This window comes from Lonchura striata, chromosome Z (assembly GCF_050655825.1).
Source record: "Lonchura striata isolate lonStrDom1 chromosome Z, ASM5065582v1, whole genome shotgun sequence".
Classification (NCBI taxonomy): Eukaryota; Metazoa; Chordata; class Aves; order Passeriformes; family Estrildidae; genus Lonchura; species Lonchura striata.
The window spans coordinates 87,441,170-87,456,963 of NC_140740.1; the positions used below are offsets into that span (position 1 = coordinate 87,441,170).

Sequence of the window (15,794 nt, forward strand, 5' to 3'; positions counted from 1 at the left end):
GGTGCTGGGAGGGTTTTATGAATGAGCTTTGGGGGCAGGGATGTGCAAGAAGCATCTCCTAAGGCCATCTAAAGGCAAAAAGTTTCTGTTTCGATCACAGTGCTGAGGTGCTCAGGGCAGAGCAGTTGCGGTGTGTGTCCTGTCACTTGTCTCTGGTGCACTGTGTGTTCTTTGGGTCACTCGGTCCTTTCTTCTCCTCAAAAGCTCTCTCTCCCTGTCCTGTGTCGTGGATGTCTGCACGTATTTTTCCTGGAGCTGTTCTGCCCTGCTGCATAGCCTGTAACAACACAAGTCCTGGGGACTTGAAATTGGCAGTGCAGGGTGTAGTTGGGCTCTAGATTGTATGGGGAGATTGGCTTAATATGTTTAGTCGTGTTAAGTTGTCCTGCAGCCGTTTGACACCAGTCCTAACTTTCTTTCAGATGCTGACAGTTCAAATCTGTGGCCAAGGGCCCCAGTCCTGGGTGAGGGTTTTCCCATGAGCAGGTCAGTCATTTTTTGCATTTGCAGGGGATGCTTGAATGGTGTCTTTGTCACAGCGGTGTTCTTTGCCTTTATTTTCAGGAGGTCCAGGCAGATAGCAGCAGTCAAGGCCAAGTGTGCCAGGTGAGCAGTGGGCCAAAGCAGTTGTTTGTGCTCAGGTTTCAGGTTTTGGAGCAATTGTATGTATCTGTTCTTGTTTGTGTGTTTAGGGAATCCACCCAGAGTATGCCAAGCCCCTGTCACCAACAGCTGATAGCCTGGATTTCCTGTGCTTGTGAGCCCTCTGGATGTATTTTAGGACTCTGAGATGAAGCCTTGAAATTTTGTATTTCACGATGGCATCCAGGGAGCCTTTGGCAATGGCTGAGGAGTTGCGGTGAGTTGCCGAGGTAGGGAGGGGGAGCCAAGGTCCACTCGTGTTTCAGCCATGTCGAATCACTTTGTCTCTTCTTAACCCAGGCAGACCCTGCGATGACGGTGGCAGCCTCCGAGCCTGGCCAAAGTGCGTGGCCCGAGCATTCTTAGGAGAACGGTGTGTAGCAGGATTGCTGGGTTTTGTCCATTGTGCAGCTAAGATCATGCAGTGATGTTTGGTGTTCTCGATTGTAGCTGAGCGAGGGACCACAGCCCCGTGACCATTGGACATTCCCCGCAGGCGAGGCAGCCTCCATTGGCACGCGATGTGGATTCTCATCCCCAGATGCCTGAGAGATAAGTTGAGTGCTCAGGCCCACAGTGGGGGTGAAAGCGGGGTGCTCTCATCCCCAGATGGCTGAGAGATAAGTTGAGGGCTCAGGCCCACATTGGGGGTGAAAGTGGGGTGCTGGGCGTGCCTTATGAATGAGCTTTGGGGGCAGGGATGTGCAAGAAGCATCTCCTAAGGCCATCTAAAGGCAAAAAGTTTCTGTTTCGATCACAGTGCTGAGGTGCTCAGGGCAGAGCAGTTGCGGTGTGTGTCCTGTCACTTGTCTCTGGTGCACTGTGTGTTCTTTGGGTCACTCGGTCCTTTCTTCTCCTCAAAAGCTCTCTCTCCCTGTCCTGTGTCGTGGATGTCTGCACGTATTTTTCCTGGAGCTGTTCTGCCCTGCTGCATAGCCTGTAACAACACAAGTCCTGGGGACTTGAAATTGGCAGTGCAGGGTGTAGTTGGGCTCTAGATTGTATGGGGAGATTGGCTTAATATGTTTAGTCGTGTTAAGTTGTCCTGCAGCCGTTTGACACCAGTCCTAACTTTCTTTCAGATGCTGACAGTTCAAATCTGTGGCCAAGGGCCCCAGTCCTGGGTCAGGGTTTTCCCATGAGCAGGTCAGTCATTTTTTGCATTTGCAGGGGATGCTTGAATGGTGTCTTTGTCACAGCGGTGTTCTTTGGCCTTTATTTTCAGGAGGTCCAGGCAGATAGCAGCAGTCAAGGCCAAGTGTGCCAGGTGAGCAGTGGGCCAAAGCAGTTGTTTGTGCTCAGGTTTCAGGTTTTGGAGCAATTGTATGTATCTGTTCTTGTTTGTGTGTTTAGGGAATCCACCCAGAGTATGCCAAGCCCCTGTCACGAACAGCTGATGGCCTGGATTTCCTGTGCATTTGGGCTCTCTGGATGTATTTTAGGACTCTGAGATGAAGCCTTGAAATTTTGTATTTCACGATAGCATCCAGGGAGCCTTTGGCAATGGCTGAGGAGTTGCGGTGAGTTGCCGAGGTAGGGAGGGGGAGCCAAGGTCCACTCGTGTTTCAGCAATGCCGAGTCACTTTGTCTCTTCTTAACCCAGGCAGACCCTGCGATGATGGTGGCAGCCTCCGAGCCTGGCCAAAGTGCGTGGCCCGAGCATTCTTAGGAGAACGGTGAGTAGCAGGATTGCTGGGTTTTGTCCATTGTGCAGCTAAGATCATGCAGTGATGTTTGGTGTTCTCGATTGTAGCTGAGCGCGGGACCACAGCCTGGTGACCATTGGACATTCCCCGCAGGCGAGGCAGCCTCCATTGGCACGCGATGTGGATTCTCATCCCCAGATGCCTGAGAGATAAGTTGAGTGCTCAGGCCCACAGTGGGGGTGAAAGCGGGGTGCTCTCATCCCCAGATGCCTGAGAGATAAGTTGAGTGCTCAGGCCCACAGTGGGGGTGAAAGCGGGGTGCTCTCATCCCCAGATGCCTGAGAGATATGTTGAGGGCTCAGGCCCACATTGGGGGTGAAAGTGGGGTGCTGGGAGGGCCTTATGAATGAGCTTTGGGGGCAGGGATGTGCAAGAAGCATCTCCTAAGGCCATCTAAAGGCAAAAAGTGTCTGTTTTGATTACAGTGCTGAGGTGCACAGGGCAGAGCAGTTCTGATGTGTGTCCTGTCACTTGTCTCTGGTGCACTGTGTGTTCTTTGGGTCTCTCGGTCCTTTCTTCTCCTCAAAAGCTCTCTCTCCCTGTCCTGTGTCGTGGATGTCTGCACGTATTTTTCCTGGAGCTGTTCTGCCCTGCTGCATAGCCTGTAACAACACAAGTCCTGGGGACTTGAAATTGGCAGTGCAGGGTGTAGTTGGGCTCTAGATTGTATGGGGAGATTGGCTTAATATGTTTAGTCGTGTTAAGTTGTCCTGCAGCCGTTTGACACCAGTCCTAACTTTCTTTCAGATGCTGACAGTTCAAATCTGTGGCCAAGGGCCCCAGTCCTGGGTGAGGGTTTTCCCATGAGCAGGTCAGTCATTTTTTGCATTTGCAGGGGATGCTTGAATGGTGTCTTTGTCACAGCGGTGTTCTTTGCCTTTATTTTCAGGAGGTCCAGGCAGATAGCAGCAGTCAAGGCCAAGTGTGCCAGGTGAGCAGTGGGCCAAAGCAGTTGTTTGTGCTCAGGTTTCAGGTTTTGGAGCAATTGTATGTATCTGTTCTTGTTTGTGTGTTTAGGGAATCCACCCAGAGTATGCCAAGCCCCTGTCACCAACAGCTGATAGCCTGGATTTCCTGTGCTTGTGAGCCCTCTGGATGTATTTTAGGACTCTGAGATGAAGCCTTGAAATTTTGTATTTCACGATGGCATCCAGGGAGCCTTTGGCAATGGCTGAGGAGTTGCGGTGAGTTGCCGAGGTAGGGAGGGGGAGCCAAGGTCCACTCGTGTTTCAGCCATGTCGAATCACTTTGTCTCTTCTTAACCCAGGCAGACCCTGCGATGACGGTGGCAGCCTCCGAGCCTGGCCAAAGTGCGTGGCCCGAGCATTCTTAGGAGAACGGTGTGTAGCAGGATTGCTGGGTTTTGTCCATTGTGCAGCTAAGATCATGCAGTGATGTTTGGTGTTCTCGATTGTAGCTGAGCGAGGGACCACAGCCCCGTGACCATTGGACATTCCCCGCAGGCGAGGCAGCCTCCATTGGCACGCGATGTGGATTCTCATCCCCAGATGCCTGAGAGATAAGTTGAGTGCTCAGGCCCACAGTGGGGGTGAAAGCGGGGTGCTCTCATCCCCAGATGGCTGAGAGATAAGTTGAGGGCTCAGGCCCACATTGGGGGTGAAAGTGGGGTGCTGGGCGTGCCTTATGAATGAGCTTTGGGGGCAGGGATGTGCAAGAAGCATCTCCTAAGGCCATCTAAAGGCAAAAAGTTTCTGTTTCGATCACAGTGCTGAGGTGCTCAGGGCAGAGCAGTTGCGGTGTGTGTCCTGTCACTTGTCTCTGGTGCACTGTGTGTTCTTTGGGTCACTCGGTCCTTTCTTCTCCTCAAAAGCTCTCTCTCCCTGTCCTGTGTCGTGGATGTCTGCACGTATTTTTCCTGGAGCTGTTCTGCCCTGCTGCATAGCCTGTAACAACACAAGTCCTGGGGACTTGAAATTGGCAGTGCAGGGTGTAGTTGGGCTCTAGATTGTATGGGGAGATTGGCTTAATATGTTTAGTCGTGTTAAGTTGTCCTGCAGCCGTTTGACACCAGTCCTAACTTTCTTTCAGATGCTGACAGTTCAAATCTGTGGCCAAGGGCCCCAGTCCTGGGTCAGGGTTTTCCCATGAGCAGGTCAGTCATTTTTTGCATTTGCAGGGGATGCTTGAATGGTGTCTTTGTCACAGCGGTGTTCTTTGGCCTTTATTTTCAGGAGGTCCAGGCAGATAGCAGCAGTCAAGGCCAAGTGTGCCAGGTGAGCAGTGGGCCAAAGCAGTTGTTTGTGCTCAGGTTTCAGGTTTTGGAGCAATTGTATGTATCTGTTCTTGTTTGTGTGTTTAGGGAATCCACCCAGAGTATGCCAAGCCCCTGTCACGAACAGCTGATGGCCTGGATTTCCTGTGCATTTGGGCTCTCTGGATGTATTTTAGGACTCTGAGATGAAGCCTTGAAATTTTGTATTTCACGATAGCATCCAGGGAGCCTTTGGCAATGGCTGAGGAGTTGCGGTGAGTTGCCGAGGTAGGGAGGGGGAGCCAAGGTCCACTCGTGTTTCAGCAATGCCGAGTCACTTTGTCTCTTCTTAACCCAGGCAGACCCTGCGATGATGGTGGCAGCCTCCGAGCCTGGCCAAAGTGCGTGGCCCGAGCATTCTTAGGAGAACGGTGAGTAGCAGGATTGCTGGGTTTTATCCATTGTGCAGCTAAGATCATGCAGTGATGTTTGGTGTTCTCGATTGTAGCTGAGCGCGGGACCACAGCCTGGTGACCATTGGACATTCCCCGCAGGCGAGGCAGCCTCCATTGGCACGCGATGTGGATTCTCATCCCCAGATGCCTGAGAGATAAGTTGAGTGCTCAGGCCCACAGTGGGGGTGAAAGCGGGGTGCTCTCATCCCCAGATGCCTGAGAGATAAGTTGAGTGCTCAGGCCCACAGTGGGGGTGAAAGCGGGGTGCTCTCATCCCCAGATGGCTGAGAGATATGTTGAGGGCTCAGGCCCACATTGGGGGTGAAAGTGGGGTGCTGGGAGGGCCTTATGAATGAGCTTTGGGGGCAGGGATGTGCAAGAAGCATCTCCTAAGGCCATCTAAAGGCAAAAAGTGTCTGTGTTGATTACAGTGCTGAGGTGCACAGGGCAGAGCAGTTCTGATGTGTGTCCTGTCACTTGTCTCTGGTGCACTGTGTGTTCTTTGGGTCTCTCGGTCCTTTCTTCTCCTCAAAAGCTCTCTCTCCCTGTCCTGTGTCGTGGATGTCTGCACGTATTTTTCCTGGAGCTGTTCTGCCCTGCTGCATAGCCTGTAACAACACAAGTCCTGGGGACTTGAAATTGGCAGTGCAGGGTGTAGTTGGGCTCTAGATTGTATGGGGAGATTGGCTTAATATGTTTAGTTGTGTTAAGTTGTCCTGCAGCCGTTTGACACCAGTCCTAACTTTCTTTCAGATGCTGACAGTTCAAATCTGTGGCCAAGGGCCCCAGTCCTGGGTGAGGGTTTTCCCATGAGCAGGTCAGTCATTTTTTGCATTTGCAGGGGATGCTTGAAGGGTGTCTTTGTCACAGCGGTGTTCTTTGCCTTTATTTTCAGGAGGTCCAGGCAGATAGCAGCAGTCAAGGCCAAGTGTGCCAGGTGAGCAGTGGGCCAAAGCAGTTGTTTGTGCTCAGGTTTCAGGTTTTGGAGCAATTGTATGTATCTGTTCTTGTTTGTGTGTTTAGGGAATCCACCCAGAGTATGCCAAGCCCCTGTCACCAACAGCTGATGGCCTGGATTTCCTGTGCTTGTGGGCTCTCTGGATGTATTTTAGGACTCTGAGATGAAGCCTTGAAATTTTGTATTTCATGATGGCATCCAGGGAGCCTTTGGCAATGGCTGAGGAGTTGCGGTGAGTTGCCGAGGTAGGGAGGGGGAGCCAAGGTCCACTCGTGTTTCAGCCATGTCGAATCACTTTGTCTCTTCTTAACCCAGGCAGACCCTGCGATGACGGTGGCAGCCTCCGAGCCTGGCCAAAGTGCGTGGCCCGAGCATTCTTAGGAGAACGGTGTGTAGCAGGATTGCTGGGTTTTGTCCATTGTGCAGCTAAGATCATGCAGTGATGTTTGGTGTTCTCGATTGTAGCTGAGCGAGGGACCACAGCCCCGTGACCATTGGACATTCCCCGCAGGCGAGGCAGCCTCCATTGGCACGCGATGTGGATTCTCATCCCCAGATGCCTGAGAGATAAGTTGAGTGCTCAGGCCCACAGTGGGGGTGAAAGCGGGGTGCTCTCATCCCCAGATGGCTGAGAGATAAGTTGAGGGCTCAGGCCCACATTGGGGGTGAAAGTGGGGTGCTGGGCGTGCCTTATGAATGAGCTTTGGGGGCAGGGATGTGCAAGAAGCATCTCCTAATGCCATCTAAAGGCAAAAAGTTTCTGTTTCGATCACAGTGCTGAGGTGCTCAGGGCAGAGCAGTTGCGGTGTGTGTCCTGTCACTTGTCTCTGGTGCACTGTGTGTTCTTTGGGTCACTCGGTCCTTTCTTCTCCTCAAAAGCTCTCTCTCCCTGTCCTGTGTCGTGGATGTCTGCACGTATTTTTCCTGGAGCTGTTCTGCCCTGCTGCATAGCCTGTAACAACACAAGTCCTGGGGACTTGAAATTGGCAGTGCAGGGTGTAGTTGGGCTCTAGATTGTATGGGGAGATTGGCTTAATATGTTTAGTCGTGTTAAGTTGTCCTGCAGCCGTTTGACACCAGTCCTAACTTTCTTTCAGATGCTGACAGTTCAAATCTGTGGCCAAGGGCCCCAGTCCTGGGTCAGGGTTTTCCCATGAGCAGGTCAGTCATTTTTTGCATTTGCAGGGGATGCTTGAATGGTGTCTTTGTCACAGCGGTGTTCTTTGGCCTTTATTTTCAGGAGGTCCAGGCAGATAGCAGCAGTCAAGGCCAAGTGTGCCAGGTGAGCAGTGGGCCAAAGCAGTTGTTTGTGCTCAGGTTTCAGGTTTTGGAGCAATTGTATGTATCTGTTCTTGTTTGTGTGTTTAGGGAATCCACCCAGAGTATGCCAAGCCCCTGTCACGAACAGCTGATGGCCTGGATTTCCTGTGCATTTGGGCTCTCTGGATGTATTTTAGGACTCTGAGATGAAGCCTTGAAATTTTGTATTTCACGATAGCATCCAGGGAGCCTTTGGCAATGGCTGAGGAGTTGCGGTGAGTTGCCGAGGTAGGGAGGGGGAGCCAAGGTCCACTCGTGTTTCAGCAATGCCGAGTCACTTTGTCTCTTCTTAACCCAGGCAGACCCTGCGATGATGGTGGCAGCCTCCGAGCCTGGCCAAAGTGCGTGGCCCGAGCATTCTTAGGAGAACGGTGAGTAGCAGGATTGCTGGGTTTTGTCCATTGTGCAGCTAAGATCATGCAGTGATGTTTGGTGTTCTCGATTGTAGCTGAGCGCGGGACCACAGCCTGGTGACCATTGGACATTCCCCGCAGGCGAGGCAGCCTCCATTGGCACGCGATGTGGATTCTCATCCCCAGATGCCTGAGAGATAAGTTGAGTGCTCAGGCCCACAGTGGGGGTGAAAGCGGGGTGCTCTCATCCCCAGATGGCTGAGAGATATGTTGAGGGCTCAGGCCCACATTGGGGGTGAAAGTGGGGTGCTGGGAGGGCCTTATGAATGAGCTTTGGGGGCAGGGATGTGCAAGAAGCATCTCCTAAGGCCATCTAAAGGCAAAAAGTGTCTGTTTTGATTACAGTGCTGAGGTGCACAGGGCAGAGCAGTTCTGATGTGTGTCCTGTCACTTGTCTCTGGTGCACTGTGTGTTCTTTGGGTCACTCGGTCCTTTCTTCTCCTCAAAAGCTCTCTCTCCCTGTCCTGTGTCGTGGATGTCTGCACGTATTTTTCCTGGAGCTGTTCTGCCCTGCTGCATAGCCTGTAACAACACAAGTCCTGGGGACTTGAAATTGGCAGTGCAGGGTGTAGTTGGGCTCTAGATTGTATGGGGAGATTGGCTTAATATGTTTAGTTGTGTTAAGTTGTCCTGCAGCCGTTTGACACCAGTCCTAACTTTCTTTCAGATGCTGACAGTTCAAATCTGTGGCCAAGGGCCCCAGTCCTGGGTGAGGGTTTTCCCATGAGCAGGTCAGTCATTTTTTGCATTTGCAGGGGATGCTTGAAGGGTGTCTTTGTCACAGCGGTGTTCTTTGCCTTTATTTTCAGGAGGTCCAGGCAGATAGCAGCAGTCAAGGCCAAGTGTGCCAGGTGAGCAGTGGGCCAAAGCAGTTGTTTGTGCTCAGGTTTCAGGTTTTGGAGCAATTGTATGTATCTGTTCTTGTTTGTGTGTTTAGGGAATCCACCCAGAGTATGCCAAGCCCCTGTCACCAACAGCTGATGGCCTGGATTTCCTGTGCTTGTGAGCCCTCTGGATGTATTTTAGGACTCTGAGATGAAGCCTTGAAATTTTGAATTTCACGATGGCATCCAGGGAGCCTTTGGCAATGGCTGAGGAGTTGCGGTGAGTTGCCGAGGTAGGGAGGGGGAGCCAAGGTCCACTCGTGTTTCAGCAATGCCGAGTCACTTTGTCTCTTCTTAACCCAGGCAGACCCTGCGATGACGGTGGCAGCCTCCGAGCCTGGCCAAAGTGCGTGGCCCGAGCATTCTTAGGAGAGCGGTGAGTAGCAGGATTGCTGGGTTTTGTCCATTGTGCAGCTAAGATCATGCAGTGATGTTTGGTGTTCTCGATTGTATCTGAGCACGGGACCACAGCCCCGTGACCATTGGACATTCCCCGCAGGCGAGGCAGCCTCCATTGGCACGCGATGTGGATTCTCATCCCCAGATGCCTGAGAGATAAGTTGAGTGCTCAGGCCCACAGTGGGGATGAAAGCGGGGTGCTTTCATCCCCAGATGGCTGAGAGATAAGTTGAGGGCTCAGGCCCACATTGGGGGTGAAAGTGGGGTGCTGGGCGTGCGTTATGAATGAGCTTTGGGGGCAGGGATGTGCAAGAAGCATCTCCTAAGGCCATCTAAAGGCAAAAAGTGTCTGTTTTGATTACAGTGCTGAGGTGCACAGGGCAGAGCAGTTCTGATGTGTGTCCTGTCACTTGTCTCTGGTGCACTGTGTTCTTTGGGTCACTCGGTCCTTTCTTCTCCTCAAAAGCTCTCTCTCCCTGTCCTGTGTCGTGGATGTCTGCACGTATTTTTCCTGGAGCTGTTCTGCCCTGCTGCATAGCCTGTAACAACACAAGTCCTGGGGACTTGAAATTGGCAGTGCAGGGTGTAGTTGGGCTCTAGATTGTATGGGGAGATTGGCTTAATATGTTTAGCCGTGTTAAGTTGTCCTGCAGCCGTTTGACACCAGTCCTAACTTTCTTTCAGATGCTGACAGTTCAAATCTGTGGCCAAGGGCCCCAGTCCTGGGTGAGGGTTTTCCCATGAGCAGGTCAGTCATTTTTTGCATTTGCAGGGGATGCTTGAAGGGTGTCTTTGTCACAGCGGTGTTCTTTGCCTTTATTTTCAGGAGGTCCAGGCAGATAGCAGCAGTCAAGGCCAAGTGTGCCAGGTGAGCAGTGGGCCAAAGCAGTTGTTTGTGCTCAGGTTTCAGGTTTTGGAGCAATTGTATGTATCTGTTCTTGTTTGTGTGTTTAGGGAATCCACCCAGAGTATGCCAAGCCCCTGTCACCAACAGCTGATGGCCTGGATTTCCTGTGCTTGTGAGCCCTCTGGATGTATTTTAGGACTGTGAGATGAAGCCTTGAAATTTTGTATTTCACGATGGCATCCAGGGAGCCTTTGGCAATGGCTGAGGAGTTGCGGTGAGTTGCCGAGGTAGGGAGGGGGAGCCAAGGTCCACTCGTGTTTCAGCCATGTCGAATCACTTTGTCTCTTCTTAACCCAGGCAGACCCTGCGATGACGGTGGCAGCCTCCGAGCCTGGCCAAAGTGCGTGGCCCGAGCATTCTTAGGAGAGCGGTGAGTAGCAGGATTGCTGGGTTTTGTCCATTGTGCAGCTAAGATCATGCAGTGATGTTTGGTGTTCTCGATTGTAGCTGAGCGAGGGACCACAGCCCCGTGACCATTGGACATTCCCCGCAGGCGAGGCAGCCTCCATTGGCACGCGATGTGGATTCTCATCCCCAGATGCCTGAGAGATAAGTTGAGTGCTCAGGCCCACATTGGGGGTGAAAGTGGGGTGCTGGGAGGGCCTTATGAATGAGCTTTGGGGGCAGGGATGTGCAAGAAGCATCTCCTAAGGCCATCTAAAGGCAAAAAGTGTCTGTTTTGATCACAGTGCTGAGGTGCTCAGGGCAGAGCAGTTCTGATGTGTGTCCTGTCACTTGTCTCTGGTGCACTGTGTGTTCTTTGGGTCACTCGGTCCTTTCTTCTCCTCAAAAGCTCTCTCTCCCTGTCCTGTGTCGTGGATGTCTGCACGTATTTTTCCTGGAGCTGTTCTGCCCTGCTGCATAGCCTGTAACAACACAAGTCCTGGGGACTTGAAATTGGCAGTGCAGGGTGTAGTTGGGCTCTAGATTGTATGGGGAGATTGGCTTAATATGTTTAGTCGTGTTAAGTTGTCCTGCAGCCGTTTGACACCAGTCCTAACTTTCTTTCAGATGCTGACAGTTCAAATCTGTGGCCAAGGGCCCCAGTCCTGGGTGAGGGTTTTCCCATGAGCAGGTCAGTCATTTTTTGCATTTGCAGGGGATGCTTGAAGGGTGTCTTTGTCACAGCGGTGTTCTTTGCCTTTATTTTCAGGAGGTCCAGGCAGATAGCAGCAGTCAAGGCCAAGTGTGCCAGGTGAGCAGTGGGCCAAAGCAGTTGTTTGTGCTCAGGTTTCAGGTTTTGGCGCAATTGTATGTATCTGTTCTTGTTTGTGTGTTTAGGGAATCCACCCAGAGTATGCCAAGCCCCTGTCACCAACAGCTGATGGCCTGGATTTCCTGTGCTTGTGAGCCCTCTGGATGTATTTTAGGACTGTGAGATGAAGCCTTGAAATTTTGTATTTCACGATGGCATCCAGGGAGCCTTTGGCAATGGCTGAGGAGTTGCGGTGAGTTGCCGAGGTAGGGAGGGGGAGCCAAGGTCCACTCGTGTTTCAGCAATGCCGAGTCACTTTGTCTCTTCTTAACCCAGGCAGACCCTGCGAAGACGGTGGCAGCCTCTGAGCCTGGCCAAAGTGCGTGGCCCGAGCATTCTTAGGAGAGCGGTGAGTAGCAGGATTGCTGGGTTTTGTCCATTGTGCAGCTAAGATCATGCAGTGATGTTTGGTGTTCTCGATTGTAGCTGAGCACGGGACCACAGCCCGGTGACCATAGGACATTCCCCGCAGGCGAGGCAGCCTCCATTGGCACGCGATGTGGATTCTCATCCCCAGATGCCTGAGAGATAAGTTGAGTGCACAGGCCCACAGTGGGGGTGAAAGCGGGGTGCTGGGAGGGCCTTATGAATGAGCTTTGGGGGCAGGGATGTGCAAGAAGCATCTCCTAAGGCCATCTAAAGGCAAAAAGTTTCTGTTTCGATCACAGTGCTGAGGTGCTCAGGGCAGAGCAGTTGCGGTGTGTGTCCTGTCACTTGTCTCTGGTGCACTGTGTGTTCTTTGGGTCACTCGGTCCTTTCTGCTCCTCAAAAGCTCTCTCTCCCTGTCCTGTGTCGTGGATGTCTGCACGTATTTTTCCTGGAGCTGTTCTGCCCTGCTGCATAGCCTGTAACAACACAAGTCCTGGGGACTTGAAATTGGCAGTGCAGGGTGTAGTTGGGCTCTAGATTGTATGGGGAGATTGGCTTAATATGTTTAGTCGTGTTAAGTTGTCCTGCAGCCGTTTGACACCAGTCCTAACTTTCTTTCAGATGCTGACAGTTCAAATCTGTGGCCAAGGGCCCCAGTCCTGGGTGAGGGTTTTCCCATGAGCAGGTCAGTCATTTTTTGCATTTGCAGGGGATGCTTGAAGGGTGTCTTTGTCACAGCGGTGTTCTTTGCCTTTATTTTCAGGAGGGCCAGGCAGATAGCAGCAGTCAAGGCCAAGTGTGCCAGGTGAGCAGTGGGCCAAAGCAGTTGTTTGTGCTCAGGTTTCAGGTTTTGGAGCAATTGTATGTATCTGTTCTTGTTTGTGTGTTTAGGGAATCCACCCAGAGTATGCCAAGCCCCTGTCACCAACAGCTGATGTCCTGGATTTCCTGTGCTTGTGAGCCCTCTGGATGTATTTTAGGACTGGGAGATGAAGCCTTGAAATTTTGTATTTCACGATGGCATCCAGGGAGCCTTTGGCAATGGCTGAGGAGTTGCGGTGAGTTGCCGAGGTAGGGAGGGGGAGCCAAGGTCCACTCGTGTTTCAGCCATGTCGAATCACTTTGTCTCTTCTTAACCCAGGCAGACCCTGCGATGACGGTGGCAGCCTCCGAGCCTGGCCAAAGTGCGTGGCCCGAGCATTCTTAGGAGAACGGTGAGTAGCAGGATTGCTGGGTTTTGTCCATTGTGCAGCTAAGATCATGCAGTGATGTTTGGTGTTCTCGATTGTAGCTGAGCGAGGGACCACAGCCCGGTGACCATTGGACATTCCCCGCAGGCGAGGCAGCCTCCATTGGCACGCGATGTGGATTCTCATCCCCAGATGCCTGAGAGATAAGTTGAGTGCTCAGGCCCACAGTGGGGGTGAAAGCGGGGTGCTCTCATCCCCAGATGGCTGAGAGATAAGTTGAGGGCTCAGGCCCACATTGGGGGTGAAAGTGGGGTGCTGGGAGGGCCTTATGAATGAGCTTTGGGGGCAGGGATGTGCAAGAAGCATCTCCTAAGGCCATCTAAAGGCAAAAAGTGTCTGTTTTGATCACAGTGCTGAGGTGCTCAGGGCAGAGCAGTTCCGGTGTGTGTCCTGTCACTTGTCTCTGGTGCACTGTGTGTTCTTTGGGTCTCTTGGTCCTTTCTTCTCCTCAAAAGCTCTCTCTCCCTGTCCTGTGTCGTGGATGTCTGCACGTATTTTTCCTGGAGCTGTTCTGCCCTGCTGCATAGCCTGTAACAACACAAGTCCTGGGGACTTGAAATTGGCAGTGCAGGGTGTAGTTGGGCTCTAGATTGTATGGGGAGATTGGCTTAATATGTTTAGTTGTGTTAAGTTGTCCTGCAGCCGTTTGACACCAGTCCTAACTTTCTTTCAGATGCTGACAGTTCAAATCTGTGGCCAAGGGCCCCAGTCCTGGGTGAGGGTTTTCCCATGAGCAGGTCAGTCATTTTTTGCATTTGCAGGGGATGCTTGAATGGTGTCTTTGTCACAGCGGTGTTCTTTGGCCTTTATTTTCAGGAGGTCCAGGCAGATAGCAGCAGTCAAGGCCAAGTGTGCCAGGTGAGCAGTGGGCCAAAGCAGTTGTTTGTGCTCAGGTTTCAGGTTTTGGAGCAATTGTATGTATCTGTTCTTGTTTGTGTGTTTAGGGAATCCACCCAGAGTATGCCAAGCCCCTGTCACGAACAGCTGATGGCCTGGATTTCCTGTGCATTTGGGCTCTCTGGATGTATTTTAGGACTCTGAGATGAAGCCTTGAAATTTTGTATTTCACGATAGCATCCAGGGAGCCTTTGGCAATGGCTGAGGAGTTGCGGTGAGTTGCCGAGGTAGGGAGGGGGAGCCAAGGTCCACTCGTGTTTCAGCAATGCCGAGTCACTTTGTCTCTTCTTAACCCAGGCAGACCCTGCGATGACGGTGGCAGCCTCCGAGCCTGGCCAAAGTGCGTGGCCCGAGCATTCTTAGGAGAGCGGTGAGTAGCAGGATTGCTGGGTTTTGTCCATTGTGCAGCTAAGATCATGCAGTGATGTTTGGTGTTCTCGATTGTAGCTGAGCGCGGGACCACAGCCTGGTGACCATTGGACATTCCCCGCAGGCGAGGCAGCCTCCATTGGCACGCGATGTGGATTCTCATCCCCAGATGCCTGAGAGATAAGTTGAGTGCTCAGGCCCACAGTGGGGGTGAAAGCGGGGTGCTGGGAGGGCCTTATGAATGAGCTTTGGGGGCAGGGATGTGCAAGAAGCATCTCCTAAGGCCATCTAAAGGCAAAAAGTGTCTGTTTTGATCACAGTGCTGAGGTGCTCAGGGCAGAGCAGTTGCGGTGTGTGTCCTGTCACTTGTCTCTGGTGCACTGTGTGTTCTTTGGGTCTCTCGGTCCTTTCTTCTCCTCAAAAGCTCTCTCTCCCTGTCCTGTGTCGTGGATGTCTGCACGTATTTTTCCTGGAGCTGTTTTGCCCTGCTGCATAGCCAGTAACAACAGAAGTCCTGGGGACTTGAAATTGGCAGTGCAGGGTGTAGTTGGGCTCTAGATTGTATGGGGAGATTGGCTTAATATGTTTAGTCGTGTTAAGTTGTCCTGCAGCCGTTTGACACCAGTCCTAACTTTCTTTCAGATGCTGACAGTTCAAATCTGTGGCCAAGGGCCCCAGTCCTGGGTGAGGGTTTTCCCATGAGCAGGTCAGTCATTTTTTGCATTTGCAGGGGATGCTTGAAGGGTGTCTTTGTCACAGCGGTGTTCTTTGCCTTTATTTTCAGGAGGTCCAGGCAGATAGCAGCAGTCAAGGCCAAGTGTGCCAGGTGAGCAGTGGGCCAAAGCAGTTGTTTGTGCTCAGGTTTCACGTTTTGGCGCAATTGTATGTATCTGTTCTTGTTTGTGTGTTTAGGGAATCCACCCAGAGTATGCCAAGCCCCTGTCACCAACAGCTGATGGCCTGGATTTCCTGTGCTTGTGAGCCCTCTGGATGTATTTTAGGACTCTTGAGATGAAGCCTTGAAATTTTGTATTTCACGATGGCATCCAGGGAGCCTTTGGCAATGGCTGAGGAGTTGCGGTGAGTTGCCGAGGTAGGGAGGGGGAGCCAAGGTCCACTCGTGTTTCAGCCATGTCGAATCACTTTGTCTCTTCTTAACCCAGGCAGACCCTGCGATGACGGTGGCAGCCTCCGAGCCTGGCCAAAGTGCGTGGCCCGAGCATTCTTAGGAGAACGGTGAGTAGCAGGATTGCTGGGTTTTGTCCATTGTGCAGCTAAGATCATGCAGTGATGTTTGGTGTTCTCGATTGTAGCTGAGCACGGGACCACAGCCCGGTGACCATAGGACATTCCCCGCAGGCGAGGCAGCCTCCATTGGCACGCGATGTGGATTCTCATCCCCAGATGCCTGAGAGATAAGTTGAGTGCTCAGGCCCACAGTGGGGATGAAAGCGGGGTGCTTTCATCCCCAGATGGCTGAGAGATAAGTTGAGGGCTCAGGCCCACATTGGGGGTGAAAGTGGGGTGCTGGGAGGGCCTTATGAATGAGCTTTGGGGGCAGGGATGTGCAAGAAGCATCTCCTAAGGCCATCTAAAGGCAAAAAGTGTCTGTTTTGATTACAGTGCTGAGGTGCACAGGGCAGAGCAGTTCTGATGTGTGTCCTGTCACTTGTCTCTGGTGCACTGTGTGTTCTTTGGGTCTCTCGGTCCTTTCTTCTCCTCAAAAGCTCTCTCTCCCTGTCCTGTGTCGTGGATGTC

General features: G+C 52.1%; 4 long non-coding RNA genes across 6 annotated transcripts; all 4 read left to right on the forward strand.

Annotated features, from left to right (window-relative positions):
- Positions 1–1,134: 1,134 nt before the first annotated feature.
- Positions 1,135–2,506, forward strand: LOC146763944 (uncharacterized). The gene is made up of 3 exons (XR_014951487.1): positions 1,135–2,162; positions 2,246–2,318; positions 2,396–2,506. It is a non-coding gene; the product is annotated as an uncharacterized LOC146763944 (long non-coding RNA).
- Positions 2,507–3,817: 1,311 nt separating this feature from the next.
- On the forward strand, positions 3,818–5,179 carry LOC146763945 (uncharacterized). Its single transcript, XR_014951519.1, has 3 exons — positions 3,818–4,835; positions 4,919–4,991; positions 5,069–5,179. It is a non-coding gene; the product is annotated as an uncharacterized LOC146763945 (long non-coding RNA).
- A 1,540-nt stretch (positions 5,180–6,719) lies between these two features.
- On the forward strand, positions 6,720–8,047 carry LOC146763946 (uncharacterized). Its single transcript, XR_014951476.1, has 3 exons — positions 6,720–7,508; positions 7,592–7,664; positions 7,742–8,047. It is a non-coding gene; the product is annotated as an uncharacterized LOC146763946 (long non-coding RNA).
- A 105-nt stretch (positions 8,048–8,152) lies between these two features.
- LOC144248924 (uncharacterized) lies at positions 8,153–15,161 on the forward strand. Of its 3 annotated transcripts, XR_014951471.1 has the most exons (8): positions 8,153–8,557; positions 8,644–8,810; positions 12,662–12,734; positions 12,812–13,628; positions 13,715–13,881; positions 13,965–14,037; positions 14,115–14,862; positions 14,949–15,161. It is a non-coding gene; the product is annotated as an uncharacterized LOC144248924 (long non-coding RNA). The 3 variants fall into 3 exon arrangements; XR_014951470.1 differs by having other exon boundaries at positions 12,812–13,881; XR_014951472.1 differs by lacking the exons at positions 8,153–8,557; positions 8,644–8,810 and adding an exon at positions 12,416–12,578 and having other exon boundaries at positions 12,812–13,881.
- Positions 15,162–15,794: the final 633 nt, after the last annotated feature.